Genomic DNA, 26,860 nt, shown 5'->3' with positions numbered 1-26,860 from the left:
ACATTGCAGGAGCCTGTCTCTAGTACTAAAAGAGTGTTAGAATTAATTTCGGATTTTGGTCGGGTGGCGGGATTTAAGTTGAACAAGCAAAAAACTAAGGTTCTAGCAAAAAAATTGACAACTACAGAAACAGATGAGTTCGTGAAAGAAACAGAATTAAATGTGGTTAAAAAAGTAAAATACTAGGGGTGTATCTGACCTCCAAAAATTTGAATCTGTTTAAAGACAACTATGAGAAATGTTGGTCAGAAATCAAAAGAGATTTGGAAACGTGGTCAAGATTGAAACTTTCCTTGTTGGGCCGAATAGCAGCTATAAAGATGAACGTATTGCCAAAAATGTTATTTTTGTTTCAGACCCTACAGATCGTGGACAAGGTGGAATGTTTTGGAAGGTGGCAGAAAGATATCTCTAAGTTTGTTTCGCAGGGCAAAAAGCCCCGAATAAAGTTTAAGATATTAACTGATGCGAAAGAAAGAGGGGGATTTGCCCTGCCAGACTTGAGGTTATATTATGAATCCGCAGCCTTCTGCTGGTTGAAAGATTGGATCTTACTGGAAAACACTGATGTCCTAGATCTGGAAGGGTTTGACAATGCTTTTGGGTGGCATGCATATTTGTGGTATGACAAGGTTAAAGTGCACAAACTGTTTAAAAACCACATTGTCAGGAGAGCAATTTTAATGGTCTGGACAAAATATAAAGACTTATTGGAGAGTAAGACTCCGAGGTGGCTCTCACCGGTGGAGGCCAAGGCACGTAAGAGACCTAATATGGAAGCCAATTGGCCTAAATATGGGGAAATTATTGAAAAGATTGGAGACAATTGGAGGTTGCAGAGCTTGGAAAAACTAAAAAACAAGGTGCGAGATTGGTTGCATTATGCACAAATTCAAGAGGTCTTTAAAGTAGATAAGAAGGTTGGATTCCAGGTGGAAAAATCGAAACTAGAGACAGAATTGTTAGAACCAAAAAGTAAACTACTTTCGAGAATGTATAACCTGCTGCTTAAATGGAATACTCAGGATGAGACAGTCAAATCCGCAATGATAAAGTGGGCGCAGGACTTGGGGCATAACATTATGTTTGAAGACTGGGAAAGGTTATGGAACACCGGAATGAAATTTACGGCATGTAGTGCCTTGAAGGAAAACATTATGAAAATGATATACCGGTGGTACATGACCCCAGTCAAGCTTGCTAAGATATATCACCTGTCTGATAATAAATGTTGGAAATGTAAGGAGGCGGAAGGGACATTCTTTCACCTCTGGTGGACCTGCCCGAAGGTGAAGGCCTTTTGGGAAATGATTCATAATGAACTAAAAAAGGTACTTAGATTTACCTTACCTAAGAAACCAGAGGCCTTCCTCTTGGGCATGGTGGACCAGAGGGTGTTTAAGAAGGATAGAACTTTTTTTATGTACGCCACCACAGCAGCAAGGATTTTGATTGCAAAATATTGGAAGTCACAAGATTTACCCACACTGGAGGAATGGCAAACGCAGTTGATGGACTACATGGAACTGGCCGAAATGACTGGCAGAATCCGAGACTTGGGAGAAGAAACAATCGAGGAGGACTGGAAAAAATTTAAGGACTATCTGGAAAAACATTATAAGTTGTATGAATGTTAAAAAACGCACCTTTTAGGAAATTCTAGCTTCAGTAATGTTAAACTAAAGAAATGGAAATTAAGGTACAAGAAATCAGAGATAGAATAATGAAACAACTTTATTGTGTTAAAATGAAAATGTACATGATTTGGGTTATAATATATTTGAAATTGGGTAACATGATAAAATGAAAGATACAACAAGTATTGAAACAAGTTAACAAATTGCTGATGTTATGTATCACAGAGAATGCAGGGTTGGGAGGACGCGGGGAAGTCCAGTAGATTTGGAAAAAAGAACAAGAAAATTTGTAACTTTCTTTCTCTACTTTTATAATATGCTCTTTATTCTTTTTTCTGTATTTCATAAAACTAATAAAAAATATTATTAAAAAAAATGAAGTTTATAATCCATCATAATGACTAAGTGTGCAACATATGCTAGCTAGCTTTGCTCATCTTGTGGAGTTTGGGTAGTTGTTTTTTGTTTTATGTTTAAATCTGCCTTGGCAATCTTCATTCAGTGGATTTGTTGATTAATAATAGAGTTGGAAGGAAGGCTTCAAGTGTTTTGGTCTTATCCCTTGCCCATGTCCTACACATGGAGAGCATCTCTGACACTGTTGTGATGATACCCAAACTTTTCCTTGGAGACTCCTAAGAAAGAAGATTTCATAAACTACTTTCAGATGTCGTGTGGGTAGCTCTGGCAGGCAAGACTGCTTAAAAAAGAAACAGCTGGTACTAATAGGGTAGGGGAAAGTGTGAGATTGGGGCCATTCTATGGGTGAGGAGGGGATTTAATCCTTTGTCCTTGCAGTGATCCTTATTGGAAATGGTTTTCCATTGAACCCTGATGAATCAGACCGAAGGTCCAGCATCCTCATCTCACAGTGGCCAATTAGATGCCTATAGGAAGCCTGCAAGCAGGACATGAGCTCAACAGCACTCCCCTCACTTGTGATTCCCAGCAATTGGTACTCCAGCAGTGGAGGTAGAAAAGTCCCATTTGCACCAATGGGCTCTTTCCCCCCATTTCAAATAGCAGGTATGGGGGAGAAAATTCCAGTTGGGACTGTGGCAGGAGCCCACACATACACCACAATAACTATCTGGCTGTCTCATCTTACTTACCAATGGTATGCCTGCTATTCCCCCCCCCCTTTATCTTTCATGACAGGGCTAATAAGATTATGGCCATTACATCTTTCCTCAGAGTCTGAAAGCCTCTCTTAACACTGGGTTTCTACAGCCATTCCACCTGGTAGGGTGTCTCTCCTTGAAGTAACATCTCCATTTTTTACCTCCCTGGTGCAGCCCTCTCTCGGGCTAAGCTGTGGTCTGTATAGTAGTGGCTGGTGTTCATTTGGACTGGTAGAGCAGAAGGCAGGGGGCCTATCAGTAGGTGGAGCGAGAGCCAATGACAGTCAAAGCCAACACATTCCAGGTTTTTTTTACCCATCCTTCTTCCCTACAAGAGCAAGTCTGAGAATGAGGAGGAGGAAGCTGACAGGCTGTGCCACCTATTACTCGCGCCCCCCCCCCATGTTCCTCTTTTAAGCTGTAGCCCTTAAAGCTCCTATTCCAGAGCAGATGTATTGATTTCATTGGGGGCTAAACTGAGTTAAGCAGGTTAAGGGTTACAGCTTTAGATTTCATCTGGGAGCGGAAACAAAACAGCAGTAGAGTTTTGGCTGGCAAGTCTGTTTCCATGGGGCTTTCAGGCTAAGCGACCAGCTCCAAGCGCTGCAAATTTGCTTCCAAGCCTCTGAGTGCTTATCTGAACCAAACTGTAAGAGGCTCGCCCATCACTTCCAAAACATTTAGGTTTCTCTTTCCCCTTTATGTGTGTTTTATGAAGTGCGGAATATGTATTTTATATCAACAATTTTCTCTTCGGTTTCCAACCGCATTCCTGGGCATCATTTCCCATTAATTTTCCTGTATAACTATTCCTGTAATGAAAAAACAGAAAAAAGAAAAAAACAGAAATGGGCCCATATCCGCACCAGAACCAGTGGCTCACACACCCGAAGTCATAAGAACTGAAATGATTCCTTTGTATTTTCAGGGCTCTTTACCTTAGACAAGAATCGGAGCCAAGTCATCAAGGCTGCATACTCTGGAAAGATTTCTGCTGCCAGGAGTCAAAGGCACATGAGTGTTCTGTAACTGCAGACTGTTCCAGACAGCAGATAATTTCATGTTCACACTGGAAGCAGTTGAAGGCCTTCTTGGGTCACCTGATGAAGAAACTGCCATTCTTTCAACCAATATTCATCTGCTCTTTTCGAAGGGCTCCTTTAACCTTACCCAGACCTTCCATATGTCCCTATTTTCCAGGGTCAGTCCTTGATTTACAGAAATCTTCCCAGTTTATAATTTGATCCTGGAATGTCCTGCTTTCCCTTAGGATGTCCCCAGTGCTTTTTTCCTGGGGGTATGCAGGGGAACGCATACCCCTAAACATTTTGTGAATCTAACGGGAGAAGGTACTAAAATTTAGTTTCTTCTCTAGCACGGTGAATCATCAGTTCCGTTTCTACCCCTGTTGGCGGCCTCATTTCCTTTCCCAGTGTTTCCTGAGTCTCAGACGGAAGCGAGCGTTTTATTTGTGAAGCAGCGTAGAATGTGGATGTGTGGTGTTTTACTGATGAAAGTTTGGCCTCATTGAGGGGCAGTATTTCAATATGAGTAGGAAAATTACTGTGAGCTGTCAGCTGTGTCAAATGAGGTAATGCATGTTCTTTGTGCTTTTGTCCATTTACTGTATTTATTTTTCCTGATTTGAACTATAAAATGGTGATTTTCTTGAGTCAAAATGAGAGTACCCCTAAACATTTTTAATTTTTTTAGAAAAAAAAGGACTGGATGTCCCTATTTTCATCAGAGAAATGTTGAAGGGTATGGAGTTACGCGACCTCCAAGCCAAGTACATAAGTAACTATAAAACCTTTGGAAGACATCTGAAGGCAGCCCTGTATTGTTTTATTATGCTTTTATATATGTTGGAAGCTGCGCAGAGTGGCTGGAGCAACCCAGTCAGATGGTTGGATTGCAAATATTATTTATTTATTTATGACGTCCCTATTTTCATTGAAGAAATGTGGGACAGTATGCTTTACCTCAGCAGCATAGATGCTGTGTTGTGTACTGTAGTACTTGGGAGTGTTGGACTAAGACCTGGATAATATACTAACAACATAACTCCTTCTGTCAAGTGAGGAGGCAAATGCTTGGCGGAATAGCCGTGTTTTTAATTGCTATTAAAACTCCATCAATGTTGGTAGTTCTCACATCCAAGAGGGGAGGGCGTGCCAGAGTTAAGGTAAAGGGACCCCTGACTGTTAGGTCCAGTCGCGGACAACTCTGGGGTTGTGGCGCTCATCTCGCTTTACTGGCCGAGGGAGCCGGCGTTTGTCCTCAGACAGCAGACAGTTGTCATGTGGCCAGCATGACTAAGCCACTTCTGGTGAACCAGAGCAGAGCACGGAAACGCCATTTACCTTCCCACTGGGGTGGTACCTATTTATCTACTTGCACTTTGACGTGCTTTCAAACTGCTAGGTTGGCAGGAGCAGGGACCGAGCAAAGGGGAGGTCACCTCGTCACGGGGATTCAAACCACTGACCTGATCGGCAAGCCCTGGGCTCTGTGGTTTAGACCAGTGTTTCCCAACCTTGTGCCTCCAGATGTTTTTGGCCTACAACTCCCATCATCCCTAGCTAGCAAGACCAGTGGTCAGGGATGATGGGAGTTGTAGGCCAAAAACATCTGGAGGCACAAGGTTGGGAAACACTGGTTTAGACCACAGCGCCATCCGCATCCCTATGCCAGAGTTGGGGTGCTGCTATTGAGAACATGCAGAATTGCCACTTCAAGCTCAGAAATAATGCCACAGTCACACAAATTATATAAATGCTTGCTCATTTTTCAGTTCTAATAAAGTACAATGTTTTAAAGCATATAATTGAATTCCATTATAACAGGGATCCATTGCGTGGCTAAAATGAATGAGCACTGGTGTATTAAAACATAAATGTAGATAGGCATGGGTATAATTTAAAACAATAATAATCTGTTTGCATACAATGCACTTTTCGTACACTTGATAAATTGGTGAAAACACATTTTATCCAAGGCAGGATAGGTTCACATTTTGCATGGATGGGCTGACATATTGTAATAAATAGCCATTACACTGGTGTGCTAGTGTGTGTGTGTGTGTGTGTGTGTGTGTGTCTGTGTGTAGGGTAATTTGTGTTTATATATAAAGAGAGGGAAAAGGTCTGTACAAATACATTATTGTGCTTCTCTTAGATCCATTTGTCACAGTGGATTTTCTAATTAGCTTGATGAGCCTCTTCAAGAGTAATGAAGATAAAATAAAGTCAGATTGGCTACCATAATAGGCAGAATAAAGGAACAGAATGAGCATAGGGCAACTGTGAGTCTACAGAATGTCTTTCTTTATTCTTTATTTTATTAAACAGGCTTATCACCCACTTTTCAAGAAAGACATCTGCACAAAGCAGTTTACAAAATAGTGTTACAACATAATCAATAGTGTAACGGAACATTATACAATAAAGTATAATTAAAACATGCAGTTTCATAAATCACCATGCTACTAAAAAGCTTATGCAGTTATCACTCAGCATGCCATATGCCATATCAACACAACTATAGCACTGTTTCTACCAACCATTGAAAGCTATATTAAAAAGATAGGCTTTTAAAGCCCATTTAAAAACACTGAGCGATGAGACCTACCTGATAGTCTGTGGAACCGAATTCTTCAGCTACAGGGCCAGCACTGAAAAGGCTCTGTTCTGTGTGCCTGCCAGCCAAATGGACCCCAAGAGAAGATTGCAATGGTCTGCAAAATAAACAAACAAAAATAAGGCCTTTGGGGAACCTGTCCCACTGGTTTCCTATGATATCACTAACGTAACAAGTAATCACAACAATGCTGAGAAGCCTGAGGAAATCACACCTCTACTCACAACCATTTATGCCTCCTTCTTGCTGATATTAAACTGCCTTAATCCAGAGACAGACCATTGGTTCATTTTTCTCAGTATTGTCTGTGTACTTTGACCAACAGCATCTCTCTCAGATTTCCGCCAGAGGCCTTCTCAGCTCTGTCACCTGAGATCCGTTGGAACAGAGATGCCAGTGACTGAACTTGGCAATATTACAATTTGCACTACAGGCGGATGTGGATCTGTCTGCAGAAGTATTTAACCTGGCAGGAAAGGCGTAAAAACAACACCATTATGATTTACTCTGACTTGAGCCCAGCAGTGGGGCTCTAGGAAGATGTATCAAATATATCCCATGTGCTATCAGTGTAAAAGAAGTCTTAAATCCTAGTCTTAAATCATCCAAAAATGTTCAAGGCAAACAGTTCCTATTTATTTTTTCATGGCACACAAATGACTCCAGCAACAACAGGAAAGAATTTTCCATGACTACAAATCTATGAAAATAGAACAGAGTCGTTTTAATTAGAACAGCTGACTAATCATCACTAATTTCTTGGATTTTTGTTTGTTTGTTTGTTCTTGTTGCAAAAACATCCCAGAGATTCTTTGGCTTGGATCCCCACTAGCCTTCCATTCATGGAAGGAGCTGGGAACCAGTGGAGCGGGGTGTGTGTGTGTGTGTGTGTGTGTGGTGGCGGCTTTTGTTGTTGCTGTCCATCTCCCCTTCTCCCTGAGCTGCCTCTCATACTGCCCCGGAGACTGCACCAACCCTCCACAGTAGATTTTTTTTGGGGGGGGGGGGCAAAAGGACTGTAGGGGAAAGGGGAAACCAGCAAGAATTATTGCCTGCTCCCACCAGTGACACCTCAATTTGGATGTATGCCTTTGAACTAAAAGCTCAGCAAGACTCCTGGCTTTTTTTCTAGCCGCAGCATTCTGTATATGTTAGTTGGAAAGCCTGTTAAGCGGTCATACCTCCTCTGCATTGCTGTCCAGCTGGGCAGAATCTGGATTAACACAACTGAGTTGGGACACTAGGGGCAAAATTCTTCATGCGCAAAAGCAGCGAAAAGCAACGCGCATGTGCGTTGCTAGTTACGTTTGCTTCTAGATGTGAATGGGGCTCTGGAATGGATCCCATTTGTATCTAGAGGTACCACTGTATAGATTTTGATTCAAAACAGCCTTGATTACCTGAAAGAACACATTTGCCTGTCTTCCATGTTACCACCATGTGAGGCCACTTAAAAAACTGCTGTTGATATGCACCTGCAGCGACTCAATAAGCTTACTGCGTGCTCCATACACACTCCAATGCAAATGTATCCTGCTGCTGCCTCATCCTAAGTCATTGGTGAGCAACTGCATTAGAACAATTTGCTGTGTGGAATGATCACACTGAGTAATTTAAAGTATTCACAATATGGTGACTGTATCACGTTTTTGCCCTAAACATTAAAATTCTCTCCTCTCAGCAGTGTGTACAAATGCAAACGTGTATATATGTGTAAACAAAAAGTATAGACCACCTTTCTTTACAAATGAAATTGTAAGGTGGTTGAGCATAATAAAAATAAATCAAATCATACAATGCCAGTAAACTAAGATCCAATATAAAACATTTACATGTAAACAGCAGCAGGTCAGACAGACTAGAGGCTTAGCCTCCATTGAAAGTACCATAACTTGGATATATATGTAACCTCGGGTTACATATGCTTCAGGTTACATACGCTTCAGGTTACAGACTCCGCTAACCCAGAAATAGTACCTCGGGTTAAGAACTTTGCTTCAGGATGAGGACAGAAATCGTGCTCCGGCGGCGCAGCAGCAGCAGGAGGCCCCATTAGCTAAAGTGGTGCTTCAGATTAAGAACAGTTTCAGGTTAAGAATGGACGTCCGGAACGGATTAAGTACTTAACCCAAGGTACCACTGTATTCAAATCTTTGGATAGCCAACACAGCTGAATATTGGAAGTTTCAGGACAAACAAAAGGAAGTACTTCTTCATACACAGCACTTAGTTAAACTGTGGAACTTGTTCCCACAAGAGGCAATGATGGCCAAAAACTTAGATGTCTTTGAAAGAGGCTGAGACAAATTCACGAGGTTGAGGTTATTGGTGGCTGCTAATTATGATGGATATATTCCTTCTCACCACTGTCGGAGGCAGGGTGCTTCTGAATACCAGTTGCAGCTGGTTGGTTTAAGAAAGACTTTGCTTCAAATTAATTTTGAGGAAGACGTGTAAAAGGAAGAGGTGGAAGCATTTTCACGAAGGCTGCACATCAGGAAATAGATTTTGCTATTTGAGTGCAAGTAGAAGAAAGGCTATGGAAGGGGCTAGGCAGGATTTCATGGAAACAGCTCAGAATTCCGTGGACCTCAGTACGCTAAAGTTTATGTTAAATTGTGGTCTGTTCTGGGAATGAGCTAGTACTTGTCAAAGTGAATATGGAAGAAGGAGAGCAGGATAGGAAAAGCCTTGAGTTGTCTTTAGTGCAGGCTCAACCTCGTCACTAGTAAACTGTATCTTAAAGGAAAATTGTGCTCACTGCCTTTCTCCTGGAGCCTTAAAATAACACAGGAATGGAAAGGAATAGCAGCAAGTCCTATCGACTATATCCTCACTTCACCTCACTGTGTTTGCCCTTTGATGTCTCAGAGTCCCTACAGCATTACAAACACATATTGCAGTACCTTGGCATCATGAGAAAAGGTTGTCTTGGGACTCGGATTTTCCTGGCCTTGTGCTTGTTACTGACATACTAAACTTGTTGGTTCCAAAGGTTGAGCAAGTCGTTTTTTAGCCATGATGTTTCATGTACAAATGTGTCCCCTTATTAGCCAATAAATAGTGATGTTATGTAAGGTGTCAGATTTGGTAGTCTTTGCCCATAATTGCCTTTCGCAAGTTGTTAACCAGGTAGTCGAATGAAGTGGCCTTTCCACAGTGTCTATTCCAATCTTATTCCACCCACTCTTTCATTACCTGCTTTGTTTTATTATCTGTTATTTTATTATCTTTGTTTAATCGTCTGCGCAGAGCTTGGCTTCAAGATCTGTCCTGGGAACTGCTGTTACTATTAGCAATATTTTTAGAAGGCTTATAGAATGTAAACATTTTCAGATCCTTTGTTGCATAACATGTCTTTGCAGCCCTACTTGGGATTCTGAACATGCTGTTGCTGCATCAGTAGGTGGTGCTATTTGTTTCTTTATTAATGCAGATGCTCGTAACATTTCAACAAGTAGAAAACTCAAGCCTGAGTAATGTCAGCTTGCAGAACAGCAGTGCTCCAGTTCAGGCTTTCTCTTTAATGGTTGTCCTTCTTTGAAACTATGTGCATCTACCTGAGGGGAAGTCCCACTGAACTCCATGGGACTTGCTTCTGAGTAGATGTGGGGCTTGTGGAGTAGAGCAGCATCCTGTGTAGAGCACTCCTTAAACTACAGATCCAGGTTCAATTCCATACACAGTTTCCTGGAACTTACTTTTGTGTAGATACGTATTGGATTGTGCTGAAAGCAGAGGTGGGTTTAAGGCAGCATGACTGCCCCCCCAGGGTGCAGGGGCCAAGGGGGCACCTTTCTACCTCCTTCCCAAAACCTAGTAAGCACTTGCCCAGCTTTGGGAAGGAGGTGTGAGGGCTCTAGGACGTTGCCACGCTTCCTTTGCCAGTAGTTGGCAATAGCCACGCAACAGCTCCTACAATAAGGACATCTGAGGCAAGCATGTGGGGCTTAGCAGTTAGACTTCGTTCAGCCCAGAATTATTATTACTATTGTTTATTACATTTGTATGCTGCCCTTCATCTGTAGGTCTTAGGATGGTTCACAACACAAAATTGCAACATAAAAACCACAAAATACATAAAAATAAGAACAACAACAAACCAAGCATCCCTTCTCCAAGTTTTTGGCACAATCCACTGAGATCTTCTCCGTGCTCTTCTACGGTTCCTATTCATTTCAATGGGCCTTGTGGAAAAATATTTCCAGCCTTCACTAAATTTTTTCTCTTACAATTTGTGTATTGTAACTTGTGATGTGGAGAACATCACTGGTTATCGACTCAAGTGACAGTCCCTAGAAATGTGGTTCTCATGAGTTGGTGAATGTACCATGTCCTGCTCCTATAAAGAGAGGTGCAATATTTGCCACTCAATTCTTCTCCCTCCTGCAGGTGTGATTTGCCCATGGGAGAAAATAACAGGCCTCATGTTCTGAAAGTCAACATTTGAACATATGTTGGTTTGTATAAGGACATTGTGCAGATGCAGATAGGGCATTCAAAAACCAATCCAAATAGAGATTCTTATGAAAGCAGATTGCAAAATGTTTAGTTTGCCAGAAATTTGGATATGATTTTGTACGTCTTGAGAACTGCAAATAATATTTGTCAAGTGGCTGTGGAGGAGCCTGAGATAAAAGAAGTTCAGTACATCTGTTAGCTGTTATTAAATCACATCTTTTTCTTATGTAAATATTTGCAAATAGCAGATGTGTGTGCAAACACACAAGCACATACTTACGTTGCATCAACATCTGTATGTGCAAATAGGTATGGAACATTCCATTTGCTATATGACACTTTGGTTTCTGCAAGTCTATCCAGTTGCAGTCATTAGCTGAAACACAGATCCTGTGCTATGAAAGGAATGATGGAATAGTTAACTTTAAACCTTTGCATGTGCTTTTAAAAAGGAGATCCTTAAATGTCAGCAGGAAATGAGCTACTTATGAATAAATCTTATCCAGATTCATTTTAAGATAAATTCTTGTGATCAAGGTGCTATTGAAACACACCACATTTTCATTTGGTGAGCAGATGTGGACTGAGCATATTTGGCTTTCGCTTGAGGACACCTAATGATAAATTAATCTCCCAGCTCTCTGAGGTGCTAAAGCTGTGGGTTTTAACTACTGGCTTTTGTTTTATTTGAAAACAGGAAAACCTCACCAGACATCAGAACCTTGAGCACAAATGTTCTGCTTCATTCCACTAGCACTGTTTGAAAATGTCCTTCAATAGACCTCAATTAACCCTGTATGGCTCAGCCACAGCTCTAATCTACAACAAGGCCATTAAGACAGAACTTCAACAAATGGTCCAAATGCTTGATTCAGTATCCAAGAAGTTCCATTCCATTGATTTCTGATTGCATAAATCTCAGTCCTATTGATTGGCTTAAGTTGCGGCTGCACAAACATTGATTTAGGCAGTTGAAGCTAAAGGTTTTTGTGAACTAGCCACTAGCTTAAATGGCTTTTTAAAACAATGGGGTAGATTCATGGAGTTCATGGTCTTTGAGCTACAAAATCTCAACAGACTCTACCTCTACAGATGCAGGTATGTAACTTCAGTTAATAAGTACTGGGTACAAGCAACAGGAGAAGGTGAGCATCTTCATGCTTTGCTAGTATGTGTCCATATGAATATAAGAAGAGAAGAAGAAGAAGAAGAAGAAGAGTTTGGATTTGATATCCCGCCTTTCACTCCCTTTAAGGAGTCTCAAAGCGGCTAACATTCTCCTTTCCCTTCCTCCCCCACAACAAACACTCTGTGAGGTGAGTGGGGCTGAGAGACTTCAAAGAAGTGTGACTGGCCCAAGGTCACCCAGCAGCTGCATGTGGAGGAGCGGAGACGCGAACCCGGTTCCCCAGGATTACGAGACTACCGCTCTTAACCACTACACCACACTGGCTCAAACATATGGTTGGCACAAACATATGGAAGCCCTGCTGGATTAGACCAAAGGACTATCTAGTCCAGCATCTTGTTTAATACAGTGGCCAACCAGATGCCTGCAGGGCACATAGGCAGGACTTCAGGAAAACAGCAGTCTCCCGGCTTGCACTCCCCAGAGACTGGTATTCAGAAGCACACTGCCTATGGATCTGACTTTCCCATGTTGGTCACAGAACAGTGGGTGAGATTAGACTTTATTATTATTTACTGAATTTATATACCCAAGAGTTTCAGGGCACAGAATAAAATCAAGATATAAAAACCACAAAATACATAATAAAAATAAAAACAACAACCCAATATCCCCCCAATACATTTTAAAAGGGCATAGGATGTAAATAAACCAAAGTCCTGGTTAAAAAGGAACATTTTTGCCTGGAGCCTAAAGGTGTATAATGAAGGCGCCAGGCAAACTTCCCTGGGGAGAGCATTCCACAGACAGGGAGCCACTGCAGAGAAGGCCCATTCTCATGTTGCCACCCTCCGGACCTCTCGACTTTGATCCAGCAAGATCATTTTTGTGATCTTCTTAGACAGAATTTGATCACGCACATTGAGGACCTCTTCTCTCCATCATGCAAACCATCTCTGGTATGAATTAGGTCCTCTGTGTGAATGTCCAAACATATGGAAGACAGTTTCATATGATTCTCTCCCATTCTAAATAAAAGCAGAGGTACCGTATTATGCATCTTCTAAACTAGCAGACTCCTACTGTGTCTGGCATTGTCCTACTCAGTGCTCATCACTGGAGTGATAACAAAACTATCCACCATTCCAACTCATTATATTGCACGATACTGCTGGCTAAGGGCAAAGAAAGCCTATTCAGAGTGACGTGACTACTTCCTTCAGTGTCCTCACCCAGACTTTGCTCCTGTTGATGTCATGATTCAGTAAAATCTAATTGGCTTTGTAGCGTCCTGATATAATCATGCTCACTATATGGGTCTTGATTGGCTGGATCACTGCAGAAAGAAATATTTATGAAAAGCATTTAAAGAAGTGTTGAAGCAGCAATGGTTGCAGTCAGCCATGAACAAAAATGGAAAACAGTGCATTTAAATAAATTTGGAGAAGACTGCTTTTGCCCCTCTTAAACCACCAGACATTTGGCACAGACCTATATTCATCCCTGTTCTATAATATTTTCCCAGTCAGCCAAAGGAGGGAAATATTGGATATACGAGTGGATATCATTTGTGGAAAGTTGTTTCGCTTCAAGGACACACTCTTGAATTCTGTTCTTAATGGTAGAACCAAACATCATTTTTGCTTTAAGCTATAAACCTTGGACAAAGAGGCTCCTGCTTTTACCTTATCTTCTATTTGCAGATAATTTGCAGACTCGGTAGGTAAATGAAGTCTAAACTATATCAATTAAACAAAATAGAATTTTCAGCCTTCTTTGTGTGGAGACAGAAGACATGTGTTTATAACTTCATTTAAGTTACTCCATAGCATTAGTTACTCCATGACATAACTAGTCTGCTCACATAATCAAAGAAAATTGTAGGTAGCAGCAGGGTGAACTTTTTCCAACTTACCTAAAGTGTTTCATAGTAGAGATTGTGTTATATTCACCCACATTTTAAGAAAGAAACCTTAATAAACACCAGAATAATTCAAGAGTGGGAGAAGACACTTACAAATGTGCAGGAAGAATTTAAATGGTTGGGGCCATCATTATTCATGCTTTAATTTAGGGCAATGAAGATACATCTGCAGTTGGATCTTATTAGGATAGCCAGAAGTCTCCGTTCCTTTAATAGTTGTGTAGCAGAGGGAAATTCCTTCTGCTACACAGACATCAAAAGTGCAGGAGCCCTTTTCTATCACCCCAACCCTAAATTACAGTGGGCCTAGTGCAGTCCTAAAGATACAGTTCAATCCTAATCATGTTTACTGAGAAATAGGTTCCACCATGTCTGATGGGGCTTAGTCTGTAGTAAGCGTGTTTAGGATTGCAGCCCAATGGGATCAGAGCAGGTGTGGAGGGGGAAGGTAACACTTTCTTCCTATTCGGAGGAAAGCTGGTATTTGCTGGGGGGGGGGGAATCCCTCACAGCTGCCAGTGGCAGATTCTCCACCCACAATGCAAATAGCATCTTCAGAGGAGAGATCTTCCTCATGACTGCTGCTGGGGAGAATAGGGTTGGACCCCTTCTCCAAGTCTACCTTGATTCCATTAATTGTCACAAACATACAGCTGATGTAATTTGTAATTTTAAAAAAATCTGCAAGCTAGATGTAAAGACTAGTTCAATGTAGTTTAGCCCTTAAAGTTTAAGACATTCTCTTGCCTTTGGTCACTTAACAGTCTGTGGCCTCAAGACATCAACAGAATAGGACCCTGGTCCTTCATACTGATCTTATGACCTCTTAGGATTGTGTTGCAGAAATTTATCGCTGTTCTTACTTGGGGTGTACGCATGTATATACATTAGGGTGATACTTCTGTCCTGTTGTCTATTCAGCTGGTACACATTCCATATTCCTCTCATCTACTTATAGACAAAATTAAAGCCATTCTGTTTCTTTGTTTTTCTTCCTTGTTTCCATTTTCTTCCATCCCTTCCTTCCTGCCTGTCTGCTTGCCAAAATTTCTTTCCTCAAGCAGCCTGGCTGCATCAGGTCTTTCACACCTTTTCCTAATTAGGTTCTATTATCAGGCCATTTGTCAAAGGAAAATATTTGGCTCAACAGACATAATGTTGTAATAAGGGTGTGGAGCACATTTCTCTTCTTGGAGAATTCCTTCCATGACTTTTCTCCCTTCATATTTAGTCCAAATGTTTTAGCCACAGAAATAATATAAACAGAACTTCCCAACGGGCAATGCTAATGTAAAACACCCAAAATACAGTTTGTGACTTTGAGAGAGAGAGAGAGAGAAGATTGTACACAATGGATTTGCAACCAGGGTACCCCACCTAGTTAGGATCTTTGGTACCTCAGCAAGCATGGAGCCCAGAATTGGGGGGGGGGGCAAGCAGAGAGACTTGAGGAGCCCCTAAAACTGACCAAAGAGGGCTGAGTTCCCTCTGTAACAACTAACACAAAAAGACTGCTGATGTAGTCATGGTTAATTGAATTTTTTAAAAAGTATCCTACCATTTTTCTTTAATGAATTTGTAGTTGTTAGGTTTTTTTATTTAGTTATTCATGCGTACATATGATTGTATAATAATTATAAATAGTCCAGCACACAATTTGATGTGGGGTAGGCATGAGCCCTATAGGACTCTTGACCACCCTATTCCCCCCCCCCAAGAAATGACAGTAGCAGTGGCTGCTGTGGATGCTTCACTCGCTGTTTCTTTGTTGAGCATCACTACCAGTCCCTGCCACATACAGCTGACCCCCCCCCCCAAAAAAAACTCAGCCCATCACTAAGCTGTGTATTACAGTCTTTCTTAAACACAAGAAATGAGTATTATTTGCACGTGATTTTTCAGAAGTGTGGCAAATGCCACCAATAATATCACATCTTATCTTACTAAGTTTTCTCTATTCACGTCTTTAAGATATATGTAGGGAAGAAAGTAGCAATTGCTGAGAACGATCCTTTAGTGCTTTATGGTCCAGCTCTCACTTCCATACATCACTATTGGGAAAACCATGGACCATAAAGAAGGCTGATCGCCAAAGAATTGATGCTTTTGAATTATGGTGCTGGAGGAGACTCTTGAGAGTCCCATGGACTGCAAGAAGATCAAACCTATCCATTTTTAAGGAAATCAGCCCTGAGTGCTCACTGGAAGGACAGATCCTGAAGCTGAGGCTCCAATACTTTCGCCACCTCATGAGAAGAGAAGACTCCCCAGAAAAGACCCTGATGTTGGGAAAGATGGAGGGCACAAGGAGAAGGGGACGACAGAGGACGAGATGGTTGGACAGTGTTCTCGAAGCTACGAACATGAGTTTGACCAAACTGCGGGAGGCAGTGGAAGACAGGAGTGCCTGGCATGCTCTGGTCCATGGGGTCACGAAGAGTTGGATACGACTAAATGACTAAACAACAACAACAATACTTTAGTGCTGGGACGCAGGTGGCGCTGTGGTCTAAACCACTGAGGCTAGGGCTTGCCGATTGGAAGGTCGGCGGTTTGAATCCCCGCGACGGGGTGAACTCCCATTGCTTGGTCCCAGCTCCTGCCAACCTAGCAATTCGAAAGCACATCAAAGTACAAGTAGATAAATAGGTACCGCTCTGGTGGGAAGGTAAACAGCATTTCCATGTACAGCTCTGCTTTTGCCAGAAGCGGCTTAGTCATGCTTGCCACATGACCTGGAAAAACCGTCTGCGGACAAACGCCGGCTCCCTCGGCCAGTAAAGTGAGATGAATGCCGCAACCCCAGAATTGTTCAGGACTGGACTTAACTGTCAGGGGTCCTTTACCTTTTTTTTTATCCTTTAGTGTAGAGGTGGGGAACTGGTGGCCCAACCAGCTGTTGCTAGACTCCAACATCCATCAGCTCCAGCCAATATGGCCAATGGCCAGGGATTATTAATAATAATAATAATAATTAATTTGTACCCCAGTCACTCTGCATATATAAAAATGTAGCATGGGAAATGTAGTTGCACAATAGGTTCTTCATCTCTGTATCAGTGAAATCTTTAACAGCTGGAGAAACCTTAAGGGATGTGGAGAAAGTGGATACAGAAATAAGTTTTTCTCTGTTTCTCATAAGGCATGAACCTGGGGCCACCCATGGAAGCTGAGCACTGAAAGATCCAGGGCAGATGAAAGGAAGAACTTATTCACACAGTGCCCAGTTACACCGTGGAAGTCATTCCCATCAGATGTAGTGATGGCCACCGACTGGGATAGCTTGAAAAGAGAATTCAATAGTTTCATGGAGGACAAGGCTGCTGCTATGCTAGTCACCATAGCTACATTCTACCTCCACTGTTGGAGGCAACATGCTTCTGAATGCTGGAAATCATAGGACTGGAGACTGCTGTTTCACCCATCTCCTGTTTGTGGGCTTCTGCAGGCACCTGCTTGGCCACTATGAGCACAAAATGCTGCAGTAGTTGAGCCACTGTTCTGATCCAGCAGGGATCTTCTTAGGTTCTTATATCCTTATATTGAATTCTCCCGGACACCAGATATTTGGGAGGAACAACAAAGCAGGGCCACATGCCCTGCTCATGAGCTTCCCAGAGGTATCTGTTTGGCTACCGTTGGAAACAAACGTCCTGAATTGTGTAGACTTAGCAGGGTGAATTTATCAGTCTGTTTTAATTAGGTGAACAAAGAACACAAACTTCAGTGACGGTTTTGTCGGCTCCCCTTTGAAGTGTTGAATAAAGCATCCCCCTTAGTCTGTGTTGAGGCCCCAGAAGGCCCCAGTGTCTGCCTTGTAAATACCTGGCTGCCTTGGTGCTAACTGGGAGGTATTTACAAGGCAGACACTGGGGCCTTCTTGATTACAGTGTGGTTTCTTTTGCATTAGGTGTTAAACCAGTGCAACGCTTTCTACTAGCCTTCTGGGGAAATGGCACTGCCTCCTCTCTCTCAAGAAGGCATTGGAAGGAACCAACTGTTGCTGGTTCAGCAAGTCAAACTGCCACCTTCACCTTCTGCCCTCTTTGTTGTTTGTACCAGCAGGGTAGGACTGTGACTAGAACAGAGCCATTTGCTTTTGGGCTGATGGTGTCATCTTGTAATTAAGAACTAGTGCCTCAGTTTGCTGCCTCCCCTCCCAATTTTGTTTCCTTTCATGTCATGTCATTTAGACTGTCTCATTAGTTATCTTTATAACACTTTCTGGAAACTTTCTTTTCAGCTTAAGGGCAATAAAAATGCTTAATAAATAAATACTAATATTAAATATAGACAAAATCATTTTAAAAAATATTACTGGTGTTCTTATTTTTAATCAAGTTAGTAGTAATAACATTAAAAGCAAGAAGAAAAGACCAAAACAAGGGATATGTTTTCTATTACTTCTTTTGTGACAGGAATTTTATGGTCTTAGATATATGGCAACGTTCATAACCACACGTACATAGATCAGCACAGGAAAGCCAACCTGGAACCATTTTGATTCCTAAACTGAGCAAATATTTCTCTGCATGGTCAAAATGGAAAAGCTTCCCCATTGTCTCTTCCTTCACAAATCCTGTCTTAATCTGTGTTTGAATAAGGCTGTGAGCCTTATCATTACAAGACTGCCCAGGCTCCCCAAGAAATCCAATCAAGTAACCTGCCAGACAGGAAATAAACAAAGCGACAGGAGAAAACAACATGCAAATGTTCTGTTTTAGACCACCTTATATGAGGGGTGGTCTTAGGTTACACCCCTTCTGTGATGAATGCATAATGTTTCTGGGGGTGGTCTTTATCTACAGGGTGGCAATTTCAATAGTCTTTATAAGGCCTTGCAGGCCATTGTTCTGGGTCCTCTTCCTCTCCTGCGTGTGAGGGGAGCACCCTGTTGCAACAGATCAATAAAGATCAAGCTTACTAGCTGCTTTGCTTCTCAATATTCTCTGGTTGGCCTCTGTTATTTTCTCCTACCAATAGGGAACCCATGTAAGGACTCTATATGGGCTCTTGGATACCCCATAAGGGAAAAGGGCATATTTTTATTTACAACACTTTCTTTTGTAATGTTATTTAGCCATAACAAAATGCCTAGACAAACAACAACATTATTATATATAATAATATACAACAATATAATATATAATATATAATATATAATAAATATATAATAAATATATAATATATAATATATAATATATAATATATAATATATAATATAAATATACCGCAGGTTATGTAATGGCCTTTCCGTGTACAGTATACTGCTTGCTGTCTGTATACAAAGGGTGCACAAATCTTGTCAATTTTACTTTCTCATTTTGAAAAAGCTCATCAGCATTGCACATTCCTTTCTAAGACTTTATTCTAGTCCTCAGGAAAATAGGTCAGCATTTATTTTTTTTGCACATTACTGCTAATAATACATTTTTTGTATCCAGTTTTGCCCAACATCTACATTTGTGCCAAATTCCCAAAATATAATGCACTTTAATCTTTAATATTTCACCCCCCCCCAAAAAAAATATGCAAAGCGTGAACTAGGGAAAGAAGTGGGTAGTGGTTACAGGTGATGTCCCCTGTCTTAAGGTAAAATCACTTAGCTTCCAAACAACCAGAAAGTTATTTTTCCTGAGCCCATTCCAGACTTTGGATTCAACTCTCCTATCAATGAACTTTATTCTGCGGATACAGTCGAAGGTTTGGTGTATGGTACCTTTCCCATAGTCCCTGCTTGGTTCCCATGCTGCTGCTGTGAATAAAAGTAATAGCAGCCCAGGGATTAGGAACAATGAGAAATGCCGTCCCATGACCCTCCAGTGCACTTGACCATGCAGCAAACTTTCCTGACTCTGGAATTTGTTCAGAGAAAGTTGCTCTCAGTTTCCCACACTATAGTTCTCATATCTATTGCAGCCCTATACAATTTAAAATCTGCAGTTGCAATTACCCCACCGGTTGCAATTACCCCACATGATAAAACCATTCAAGTATGATTTACAAAAGAAAATTGCTGGGTTTTGCCTGAAGTGTATAATTAATTCTTTGAGAGTACCAATTAAGCTTAAACAGGAAAACCCAAACTCTTATTCAAGTCATTATCTTTAATTCTGTAGCATTTAACAATGCCTCGCAAAAACCAGTGTATACCTCCACATCATTTACTATGGACCTCCCAGGATTGGCTCTAAACAAGTAAATATTAATCTTTTTAAAAAATTGGATGTTAAACGTAAACAAGTATTTAATTAAATAAACAGATGGCTGAGTAAAAACACAGAACACTAGACGGGCATGCAGAGAAATATTAAAACCCAGATCTTCAAAGGGATGGGTACATATGAAGTCCATAGACTCATAGAATTCTAGAGGTGGAAGGAACCCTTGGTGAAGCCTTGGTGAAGACAACTGGGTCATTGAGTTCAACCTCCTGCAATGCAGGAATCACAGTTTAAAAAAATTCCTGACAGATGGCCACCAAACCTCTGTTTAAAAACCAGCAATGAAGGAGAGCCCACCACCTTCCATGACAGTCCATTCCACTGTTGAACAGCTTATACCATTAGAGAGTTCTTCCTGATGTTTAGTCAGAATCTCCTTTCTTATCATTTGAATCCATTAAATCTACACTCTACGGCAGCAGAAAACAAGCTTGCTCCATCTTCTGTGTGACAGCCCTGCAGATATTTGAAGATGGCTATCTTATCACCTCTCAAGACTTCTCTTTTCCAGGCTCAACTGTTCCCCATAGGCTTGGTTTCCAAACCCATGATTCTCTTGACTGCCCTTCTCTGCTCACTGTCAGTATCCTGTGGTGTCCAGAACTGGACACAGTACTCCAGGTGTTGTCTAGCCAAGACAGAACAGAGTAGTACTATTACACCCCTTGATCAGGACACTATACTTCGGTTGCATTAGCTGTTGTTGTTTGCTACTGCATCACACTGTTGACTCATGTCAAGTTTGTGGTGTATTAAGACCCCTAGATCTTTTCCACACCTACTCTTTTCACAGCTACCAGAGTGGCTTCTGGGAACTTGGACCCTGGTTTGCCGTTCCCATTGGCTGAAGCTGCAGAGATTAAGAGGAACTACAAAATGAACTGCAGGAACCTGTTTGCTGCCACCTGCTGGGTTGGTATACTGCAACACTCTCAACACTTTGCATTTGGCCGAAGCAAAGTGTGAGTCACCAACTTGCAGACTGCATCCTTGAAATGACTGAGGAAGACCAAAGGACATAGCCTGACATTAACACATGGAGACCTCAGGAGGAAGTGGGAACTTTCTGAACTTGTTGTGGTTTTGTCTGTGCTACTCTTTGTGTTTCTGCATTCACTTGTTAATTTGAATAAATATTGCTAATGAGTTCTGGGTGCCAGGGTTTCTAAGTGCCAGATTTCCCTATTTATTTGTTTTTTTAATTTAGTAAGTGTTAGAATTTAATCATTGCTTGGAGAGTTAAACTAGGATTCAGGCTCTTAATGGCTCGATTCAGCTTCCCATGTTTAGGAGATTGCCTGGAAGATCAGACATTAACCACAAAGGGAAGGTAATGGATCACAGGAAAGGCCACTAAGAAGCCAAAGTTTGTGCCATTTGGCAATAGGATGGGCTCTGAGTTATTTTGGAGACAAAGGCCGAGCTGGAAAGTTTAGGATTAGTGTTTTTGGCAGCAAGGTTGCAGTCTGTAAAAGGCAGCAAGCTGGAGCAGAGGGACAGAGTGCCATGGCTGATTTCTGCTGGCATCTAAGACTGTTGTCATGGAAGTCACAAAAACTTGTTGGAGTGTAATGCTGTGAGCCCCTCCATCGTAGGCTTAGGTTGTATATATGTATAAATAAGCCATATATCATGAATACACCACAATCTCCACTGTGCCTCAGTTCCAAAAGAAAACACAAACCCTGGGCAAGTGCCTGGACTCCTTGAATCTCATACCACTGTGGAGATTGGGGTGGCATGTAATGATACTTGAGGGACATATCTTAGAGTTATATGCAGGACAAGCCACAACTATATATAAAAGGAGGAAAACAACTTCTAGATACTAAACCCAGACAGAAAACCCCACATATATCCATTATAGGCACTGTCACAATGGTGACTGTCCATAAAGAGATGGTTTTATTAGATGTAAGCATCTAACAGAAAATAATGGCTTCTTTGCACGTCTCTCCCCCTGCTCCCATAAATAGGTTTATCCTTTTTCACAACCTTCAAATAGTAGTTCAGGAAATATAAGTGGAAGGACCTGAAAATGTTGCATCATTCATTCCAGGAAAAGAAACAAGGGAGGGATGAGAGAACAGGGAGAAGGTCTTGTTTATAAATGTCACAGGGGTTGGATAACTATTCCCTGGAATGGGAGTGCTTGAAATTATCTGCTATGGGTTCATGATCGGGGCTTGGGAGGCTCTTAGAAGGCCACAGAATCTTACATTTTCTGGGCCGCAGAGATACCAGACCATCCCAAGAGCTTATGTTCATTTATTGTTAAGGAAATGAATGGGGTCAAAAACTTGAATTCAAAGTAAGCCCCTTACTATTTTCAAGTGGGCCGCAAACACCTTCTAGTAAATTGAGGTCGTGCATTTACAGATGACTGCAAGGTCTTGTGCAACAAACCCGTTTTCCCCAAAGATCAAACTTTTTTGTGATAAGGAAAGTGATGGGAAGGTGTGCTTGGAAAGTGTGGGATGCTGCTTGCTTTGATGCAACAGCATCTAACCTCCCTGCAAACAAATGAGTGAAGGATCTTTAAATAGCCCAGTGTTGTCTAATCTCCCTGCATACAAATCAGGATAAATGCTCAATCACCAGGTTGTTCCTAGGAGAAAATTGGTGGTGCACCAGTTAGCATTAAACAGTATTCTTTAAATGAGTATAGCAGCGTTTAGGGGCACAAACTTGCCTATATTTGGCCCTGATAATCAGTTTCAGGTAGTAAACTAAAGCAGATTTGGGATTGTGTGTGTTTTCATGTGGAGAGGCAGTATGGAGGAAGAAGGAGTGCTTAGTGCTCCAGCCACAATTTCCCCACATTAACGCCTCCCTTCTCCAATTTGCAGTCAAGCACCTTCCACCACCTCATCCCCAAAACTAGGAAGCTGCATGATTTCACTTATAGTTTTGTGAAGTCTTGCATTACAGTGTGCGTGTGTTTAGATCTCTTGTTTTAATTATTAAGAGCGATGATAATGATTGCGCAAAGCTTGCCCGTAATCTGTCTTCATTTTAGATCTGTGAGTGTGTTCTAAAGAATTCCATACAAAACAATTGCATTTCCAGGAAATGTTTTCTTCTTATCTCTTTTAACTTTGATCGCATTCCCATCTCAGCACCAAAGTTATGATACATTATCCAAAGCAAAACTTTCACCTCATCTACGCTGTGCTGGTACCTTCCTTTTGTAATAACAAGAAACAATAACAGTAAAGCGATTGCCAAATTTTGATGGGCAGAAACAATGTTCTCAATTATCTCCAGCTCTTTACTGACCTCCTTATACTGTATTAGGAGCCAACAACCTTGCCTTGGTATTTATGTTCTATTTTGCTCCTCTTGTCCTGAAAGGTGGGATGGAGAAAACGAGTGAAGTATTCTGAGTTATCGTGAATCTTTCTGTATCGCTTCCCTTTCTGTGAGGAAGGATCTTGAGCATTCTTGTGTGGATGAGGATGCACATGGCCCTCTTGTTATGGTTCCTCAGATATTCTGTAGTGCTGTATCATCTTTTAAGGATGTGCCTGGAACTCTAAGGGAAAAAGGGGACAGGAGAAAGAATTGCAGCAGAAATGCCAGCTAGAGTTGATTGCTTTTTTCAGAGTTCACACGTTCCCAGCCTGACATGCATCCAGGAGGCTGATGGCGAACTGAACTGCAGTACCATGCTCAATCCTATTTTGCTAAACTAATCTGCATTTTGGCCAGTAGGTGGCAACAAATATGTCAATTTCAGTATTTTACAATATTCGTACTCCCCAGCACTCAGCCCTGTCCTGCTTGTATGCATAATATACATGCTTAGGACACAGGGCCAATCATGGCTCCAAACTGTGTGCGTATGTGGAAAAAATATGGCTCTTGCATTATGGGAAACACACAGTGTAGAAACTGGTACCTGCTATTACCATAACGTGGTGGAGCACTGAGTCTTTTCTGTAGGGATCAGCAAGCAGGGACTTTGACACCCCCGTGGTCAGTGCTTTCTTTTTCTAAAAAAATGTTTAGGGGTACTCTCATTTTCCTACTCATATTGAAATACTGCCCCTCAATGAGGCCAGACTTAGATTCATAAAATGTTTAGGGGTATGCGTCCCCCCATGTCCCCCCAGAAAAAGCCCTGGTCCGGGTTATACACAAAAGGGGGGGAGGTAGGGTAGGAGGCTGATGATGGAGGAGGAGGAGGGACATCGTTTTGGCCAATCTGGAGACACAGTTCTGGACAGGGTTAGTCCGATCCGTTAGTACACAAAATGTTGAAGCCTGGAGGTACCGTAACTTTAAATGGGTGGTTTGTTCAAATTATGGCTCTGTAGTATTAGACTGGCAGCCAGTGCAAATCCCACAAGCCCCAGCTGCAGTCATTGGGTAAAAAAGGTAAAGGATCCCTGGACGGTTAAATCCAGTCAAAGGTGACTAGCAGGTTGCGGCACTCATCTCGCTTTCAGGCTGAGGGATCTGGTGTTTGTCCACAGACAGCTTTCCGGGTCATGTGGCAACTAGAGCACAAATGCCATTTACCTTCCCGCCACAGCTGTACCTATTTATCCACTTGTACTGGCATGCTTTCAAACTGCTAGTTTGGCAGGAGCTGGGACAGAGCAACGGGAGCTAACCTCGTTGCGGGGATTCGAACCACCAACCTTCGGATCGGCAAGCCCAAGAGGCTCACTGGTTTCGCACCACCTGCACCATTCGATAGTTCCACATAGAGTGCATTGCAGTAATCTAACCAGGATGTTACCAATGCATGGACAAAACTTTGGTCAAGCTATCCCAATCCAGGAATGGCCATAGCTGTCTTACCAGCTCACGTTGGTAAAAAGTACTCCTAACAACGGAGGACACTTGCACCTCCAGGGAGAGAACTGGATCCGAGAGCACCCCTAAACTATGCAGTGGTTCCTTCAGGGAGAGTCCATTTTTTATTAGTCACTGTTGTTTCTGTTGCCTTTCTTTTAGACACCAACAGCCTAGTCAAGTGGGGGGTGGGGGTGTCTTTTTGTCTCCCCCTCCTTTTTTGGAGAGGCAGGAAATAGTGCGTGTTAAACACCTCCCAAGTTAAACAATTTCAAGTCTCCAAGTGATTTTCATGGGGAAAAATTGAGCAGGTCCCCAACTCTGCATACAGGTCCCTGCCCTTGTCTTGCACACTGTGTGGGAGACCCACAGCATCGCTTGTCTTCCACTGCAACTTTGCAAGGAACGGATGTGAGCACAGAGGAAAGAGGACGGAAAAGAGAGCATGTCAGAAACTCTGGGTTTGGCAGCAGTCACTGGAAATTAAGAAAATCACCCCACATCAAAAGCTGCAAATGAAACATGCACATCATGGTATGCACTGGGTAATTCACAACAAACAGAATCAGAAAAGCAAATGTATTGCCTTGATTGTCAACATGAGTGTGCTTCTAAGTTGATTAGCTGGTGAAACAAGCAGTCTATTGTTCCTGTGCTAAGAGAGTTGATAGCATGATGTGTGGCCCACTAAGTGCAATTGCCCCACATAAAGCTTGTTTGCTTGCTGTCAGCAGAGTCATTTATTCGATTCCTTGTAGTCATTCATCTCCATACAAATTTTCTGACCAATTAATTTTCTATTTAATTTGTTCCAACATGCAAATTCCAAGCAACATGGAACAAGCAACTGGAGTCCTCCAAACACCAGTTGCCCTATAGCATTTTTCTTCCCTATAATCTTTGATTGTATCTATGGGGTTTGGTTTTGTTAATGCAAATGAGCAACTTGGATAAAGGAGAGGACGATATGAGGACAGAAAAAAAATCAGATTCCAAGCAGCATCATTTCAGCTTCAGCAGTGTGGTCTTTCCCTCTACTCAGTGACCCTGTATGCACTCACAAGGAATTGTCCTCTTTGCTACTCCAAGTACAGTCCCATCAGTAATGTCACAAATCACCTCGGGACTTCTGTGCTTATAAATTGGCTAGGACTCTTAGATTTGGCGAACACAAATGTCCTTTTCCGGTGTTCAGGGTTGGGGCTCCAGACTGCATGGAGCCTTGGTGCCTATGCACATATTGTCTTGTCCATCTGCCATATTCACTGCACCTAGATGTCTGCATGTGACTGAAACTATCATGAGCATAACGGGGGCGCTTCCAAACTGTGGTTATTTTAGGGTGGGATTCAATCACAGCCTGGCAAATTCAGGTTCCACAACTGTGATTGGTTGACGGGTCTTACACAACAAGCCCACTTCCCCCAAAGATCCGATGTTTTGCAATGCAGTGAGGAAAACAATGGGGAAATGCACTGGAAAGTGTGGGATAAGACTTGCTTAGATGCAGCAGCATCTGACCTCCCCGCAAACGAATCAGAATGAATGTTCATTAAATAGCCAACATTATATAGACAGCGGAACAGACTCCCACGAGGTGGCGGACTCTTCTGCCTTGGAGATTTTTAAGCAAAGGTTGGATGGTCATCTGTCATGTATGATGTGGCTGAGATTCCTGCATTGCAGAGGGTTGGGCAGGATGATGCTTGGGGTCCCTTCCAACTCTACAATTCTGTGATTCATCTAACCTCTCTGCAGACAAATCAAGTTGAATGTTCAACAAACAGGTTGCCTGGGACAGCCCAGAGGGTAAAAAAAGCTTGCTTCATACTCAGTTCAAAGGTCTTTATTTATTCCTGTTCCAGAAAAAAGGCAACATGAAACCAGTGTACATCCAGCTATTGAAGTAATGGTTTAAACAG

Source organism: Podarcis gaigeae (genome assembly GCF_964106915.1).
Source record: "Podarcis gaigeae genome assembly, chromosome: 3".
In the NCBI taxonomy this organism is placed as follows: Eukaryota; Metazoa; Chordata; class Lepidosauria; order Squamata; family Lacertidae; genus Podarcis; species Podarcis gaigeae.
This window is presented reverse-complemented; position numbering follows the sequence as displayed.